This window comes from Polyergus mexicanus, unplaced genomic scaffold (assembly GCF_030449975.1).
Source record: "Polyergus mexicanus isolate NDT 795.1 unplaced genomic scaffold, iyPolMexi1.0 SCAF_112, whole genome shotgun sequence".
NCBI lineage: Eukaryota > Metazoa > Arthropoda > Insecta > Hymenoptera > Formicidae > Polyergus > Polyergus mexicanus.
In genome coordinates, this window is record NW_027223432.1 from 1971 (window position 1) to 7500 (window position 5530).

The window sequence follows — 5530 nt, forward strand, 5'->3', positions numbered from 1 at the left end:
ACTCCCTCTCTCCTTCGACAGTTTCCGGGCGCGCGCGCGCAGGCTCCCTATCTTTACTTACTGCGTGTGTGCGTACGCTGCTCTCACTCTTCCTTTTCCTCGGTGTTATTTCAGACGACGCCAAGGGGCCGCCTCTCGGGACGGCTCGTCTCGGGCGAACGTCCAACTATCGCTCGTACACCGTTTGCGCGAACGGGCACGGTGGCCCGGCGCGCAAAGGCGCAAGCAGTTTCGAGGTACTAAAACGACCCTCAGCCAGGCGTGGTCCGGGAATTGTATCCGTGGACCGCAATGTGCGTTCGAAATGTCGATGTTCATGTGTCCTGCAGTTCACAAGTTGACGCGCAATTAGCTGCGTTCTTCATCGACCCACGAGCCAAGTGATCCACCGTTCAGGGTAATCGTTTTGCAATTCTTGCGTTCAACGAACGCTTCGTTCATCCATCTTAGTCTCCTCTCCGAAGAGAGAGAGATAAAATCGTTGGCCCTTCGATCAGCCTGGCCGCGCGCGTCCGAGCACGCGCGCGGACCGCCGCCACCGCTGGGGAGGCTACGGCACAAAAGTTGTTTCGCGATCGGAGCGTCTCTTCCCCGTACATATAATATAATAATATATATATTTGGAAGAGCCGGGGCGGAATGTTCTTTGAAGAAACCGTCGGACTTGATCGGGTGTGATCCGTCCTCTCGCCCGTTCGTCCGATAGCCGCGCGCTCGCGTACAAACACGCTGACCGCTGCCCCGGTGCGGGGAGGGGCGCGTTCACGAGCGTTGCGGACGCACGGACGGGCGTAGGTTACCACCGGTACGCGCTAACGCCGGATCGTAACTCTGCGCTTGGCAAGAGCGCGATCGGGAAAGCGTCTTCTGCTCCGAATCGCATTCATGTAATTTCGCAATTTGCGCAACGAGCCTCAACGGGTCGCGCGCGACGCGACGCGACGCCGGTTGCGGCTACGAAGCTTAAGGAGAGAGTCTCGGATAATCCTCTCCTCCTCCATCCCGCTCGCACGACGCCGACCGCACCGAAAAAGGCCGACGGCGCTCTGCTGCTGGCTTCCCTTTCTCTCTCGGGTCGTCGCAGAGGCGCGCGGCGTTCGACGCGCGTCGTCGTATTAGTACATGCGGGATATAATCCGTCAATTCCATTTTACTTTCGTATCTGTTTTCTTTGTCCATTCAGTCGCCGACTGCTGCGAGCGCGCGTCCAAAAGACTCGAGACGCAGAGCAGGACCTCCGGAACGTTAATGATCCTTCCGCAGGTTCACCTACGGAAACCTTGTTACGACTTTTACTTCCTCTAAATGATCAAGTTTGGTCATCTTCCCGGCAACATCGGCAATGCCGAGACATTGCCGCGCACCAGTCCGAAGACCTCACTAAATCATTCAATCGGTAGTAGCGACGGGCGGTGTGTACAAAGGGCAGGGACGTAATCAACGCGAGCTTATGACTCGCGCTTACTGGGAATTCCTCGTTCATGGGGAACAATTGCAAGCCCCAATCCCTAGCACGAAGGAGGTTCAGCGGGTTACCCGGGCCTTTCGGCCAGGGAACACACGCTGATTCCTTCAGTGTAGCGCGCGTGCGGCCCAGAACATCTAAGGGCATCACAGACCTGTTATTGCTCAATCTCGTGCGGCTAGAAGCCGCCTGTCCCTCTAAGAAGATTTGTTTGTACGTTGGTAGTAAAAACCCGCCAGCCGAAGCCGGGGGCCTTCGCGATACCATAAGGTACGCCTATTTAGCAGGCTAGAGTCTCGTTCGTTATCGGAATTAACCAGACAAATCGCTCCACCAACTAAGAACGGCCATGCACCACCACCCACCGAATCAAGAAAGAGCTATCAATCTGTCAATCCTTCCGGTGTCTGGGCCTGGTGAGGTTTCCCGTGTTGAGTCAAATTAAGCCGCAGGCTCCACTCCTGGTGGTGCCCTTCCGTCAATTCCTTTAAGTTTCAGCTTTGCAACCATACTTCCCCCGGAACCCAAAAGCTTTGGTTTCCCGGAAGCTGCCCGCCGAGTCATCGGAGGAACTTCGGCGGATCGCTAGCTGGCATCGTTTATGGTTAGAACTAGGGCGGTATCTGATCGCCTTCGAACCTCTAACTTTCGTTCTTGATTAATGAAAACATTTTTGGCAAATGCTTTCGCTTCTGTCCGTCTTGCGACGATCCAAGAATTTCACCTCTAACGTCGCAATACGAATGCCCCCATCTGTCCCTATTAATCATTACCTCGGGGTTCCGAAAACCAACAAAATAGAACCGAGGTCCTATTCCATTATTCCATGCACGCAGTATTCAGGCGAAGGTAGCCTGCTTTAAGCACTCTAATTTGTTCAAAGTAAACGTACCGGCCCGACTCGACACTCAGTAAAGAGCACCGCGACGGGATATTAGTTGGGCCGCCCCTCGCGAGGCTAAGCCCACCGGTAGGACGTCCCACATCACGCCAGTTAAACACCGCGAGCGGTGAACCGACGGTGTGCGACACAGATTCAACTACGAGCTTTTTAACCGCAACAACTTTAATATACGCTATTGGAGCTGGAATTACCGCGGCTGCTGGCACCAGACTTGCCCTCCAATGGATCCTCGTTAAAGGATTTAAAGTGTACTCATTCCGATTACGGGGCCTCGGATGAGTCCCGTATCGTTATTTTTCGTCACTACCTCCCCGTGCCGGGAGTGGGTAATTTGCGCGCCTGCTGCCTTCCTTGGATGTGGTAGCCGTTTCTCAGGCTCCCTCTCCGGAATCGAACCCTGATTCCCCGTTACCCGTTACAACCATGGTAGGCGCAGAACCTACCATCGACAGTTGATAAGGCAGACATTTGAAAGATGCGTCGCCGGTGCTAGGACCGTGCGATCAGCACAAAGTTATTCAGAGTCACCAAAATAAACGGTGGACGAACGGCGAACCGCCCGCCACCGATTGGTTTTGATCTAATAAAAGCGTCCCTTCCATCACTGGTCGGGACTCTGTTTTGCATGTATTAGCTCTAGAATTACCACAGTTATCCAAGTAAATGTGGGTACAATCTAATGAACCATAACTGATTTAATGAGCCATTCGCGGTTTCACCTTAATTCGGCATGCACTGAGACATGCATGGCTTAATCTTTGAGACAAGCATATGACTACTGGCAGGATCAACCAGGGAGCTTCGTGTTCGGTTACTCGCGTGGAGCGGTAACTCGCGAGCGAGCCCGAAGGCCCGTCGCTATTAAGCTCTTACTTCTCGCGCCGCCGGTCTTTATTAGCCGGTCGGCGACACTCTCTATCTACTTACTTACTTATTACGCAACACACTTTATGCGTGCGTCTCGTCTTCGTGAGAGGAGCGAGGCGGTCCGTGTATATAATAAACCTCCTCCTCTCTTACTTCAAGATCATTCTCCATTTTATATTGTGTATTATAAAAAGATCATACTCATTCTCATTCTCCCAATGTAAACGCGCGATCGCGAGGACCGCGCGATTTACCCTGACGCTAGATCGACGATGCCGATGCTTAGACGTCGAGGATAAATGTGCTATCGTGCTTTTAGCACGCACTTATATTTCGCTACGGCGTACAAAGCGTGCGGGAAGAACGTTGTAATCCGTCCTTCCACGCCACTCGTATCCGTGGAGTAAACGTTCGGTAAGCGCGACGATTCCGCTGCTGCGTCCAAGACGAGAGGGAATCGCGCGGCCAACACACTAGATGCGTGCGCGCCACATAAGAGCCATTCGGTCTTGCGACACCGACTCGTGGCAATGCTGTGCTCGTAATAAAAGTGTGTGCATAGAATAAGCGCCGAAGCGCGACACGTCGTACCCTCTTATAATACCCAACCGGACGGCCAGGCGGTCGGCGACGACACGGCTTTTTGCTTAGCGAGCGCGAGCTCGAGCTCGTCGAAATTTTGTCGACGAGAGCGTAAATACAATAGTCTCTTCCCTCATAGAGACGTTTTACTCGGACTCTGTCCGATAAAGCACAACACAAATCGCCGTTTGTGTTTTCTTCTCTCCTCTTAAACAATAATAAATCTCTCCTGTATCGTTCGTTTTAAACGTTCTCGAAAAGACAAGAACGCAAGAATCGTGCGAGCCGCGCGAAGAACGCGCAACCGCCCGTTCGTCCGATTCGGTTCGGTCCGACGCGCCGAGCGCGACGTACCTCTTATAATACCCAACCGAGCGGCCAGGCGGTCGGCGACGCACGGTACTACGCACGGTCGCTTATGAGTGCGAGCGTCGAAATACCCACGCGCTCGAGACTTTGTCGCTGAAAACGAAAGGCGAAAAAACATCGTTAAAAACATTGTTAGACGAAAAAACATTGTAAATATTATAAAAAGCGTTAAAAATCCGATCGCGGGCGGTACCTCCGATGTACGAAAAGCCGAAGATCGACAAAGTCCCGTCGCGGGCGGTACCTCCGGAGTACGGAAAGTCGAAAATCGTCAAAGTCCCGTCGCGGGCGGTACCTCCGGAATACGAAAAGTCGAAAAACGTCAAAGTCCCGTCGCGGGCGGTACCTCCGGCGCACGGACTGTCGACCACGCACCGACCCGTTTGCGGGCGGTACCTCCGGTTTACGGAAAGTCGAAAATCGTCAAAGTCCCGTCGCGGGCGGTACCTCCGGAATACGAAAAGTCGAAAAACGTCAAAGTCCCGTCGCGGGCGGTACCTCCGGCGCACGGACTGTCGACCACGCACCGACCCGTTTGCGGGCGGTACCTCCGGTTTACGGAAAGTCGAAAATCGTCAAAGTCCCGTCGCGGGCGGTACCTCCGGAATACGAAAAGTCGAAAAACGTCAAAGTCCCGTCGCGGGCGGTACCTCCGGCGCACGGACTGTCGACCACGCACCGACCCGTTTGCGGGCGGTACCTCCGGTTTACGGAAAGTCGAAAATCGTCAAAGTCCCGTCGCGGGCGGTACCTCCGGAATACGGAAAGTCGAAAAACGTCAAAGTCCCGTCGCGGGCGGTACCTCCGGCGCACGGACTGTCGACCACGCACCGATCCGTTTGCGGGCGGTACCTCCGGTTTACGGAAAGTCGAAAATCGTCAAAGTCCCGTCGCTGGCGGTATCTCCGGCGCACGGACTGTCGACCACGCACCGACCCGTTTGCGGGCGGTACCTCCGGTTTACGGAAAGTCGAAAATCGTCAAAGTCTCGTCGCTGGCGGTACCTCCGGCGCACGGACTGTCGACCACGCACCGACCCGTTTGCGGGCGGTACCTCCGGTTTACGGAAAGTCGAAAATCGTCAAAGTCCCGTCGCGGGCGGTACCTCCGGAATACGAAAAGTCGAAAAACGTCAAAGTCCCGTCGCGGGCGGTACCTCCGGCGCACGGACTGTCGACCACGCACCGACCCGTTTGCGGGCGGTACCTCCGGTTTACGGAAAGTCGAAAATCGTCAAAGTCCCGTCGCTGGCGGTATCTCCGGCGCACGGACTGTCGACCACGCACCGACCCGTTTGCGGGCGGTACCTCCGGTTTACGGAAAGTCGAAAATCGTCAAAGTCT

At 54.6% G+C, this 5530-nt stretch overlaps 2 non-coding genes across 2 annotated transcripts; both read right to left on the reverse strand.

Moving 5' to 3' along the window:
- Positions 1 to 245: 245 nt before the first annotated feature.
- On the reverse strand, positions 246 to 400 carry LOC138944190 (5.8S ribosomal RNA). Its single transcript, XR_011448669.1, has one exon. It is a non-coding gene; the product is annotated as a 5.8S ribosomal RNA (ribosomal RNA).
- An 846-nt stretch (positions 401 to 1246) lies between these two features.
- Positions 1247 to 3167, reverse strand: LOC138944196 (small subunit ribosomal RNA). Its single transcript, XR_011448674.1, has one exon. It is a non-coding gene; the product is annotated as a small subunit ribosomal RNA (ribosomal RNA).
- Between the last annotated feature and the right edge of the window lie 2363 nt (positions 3168 to 5530).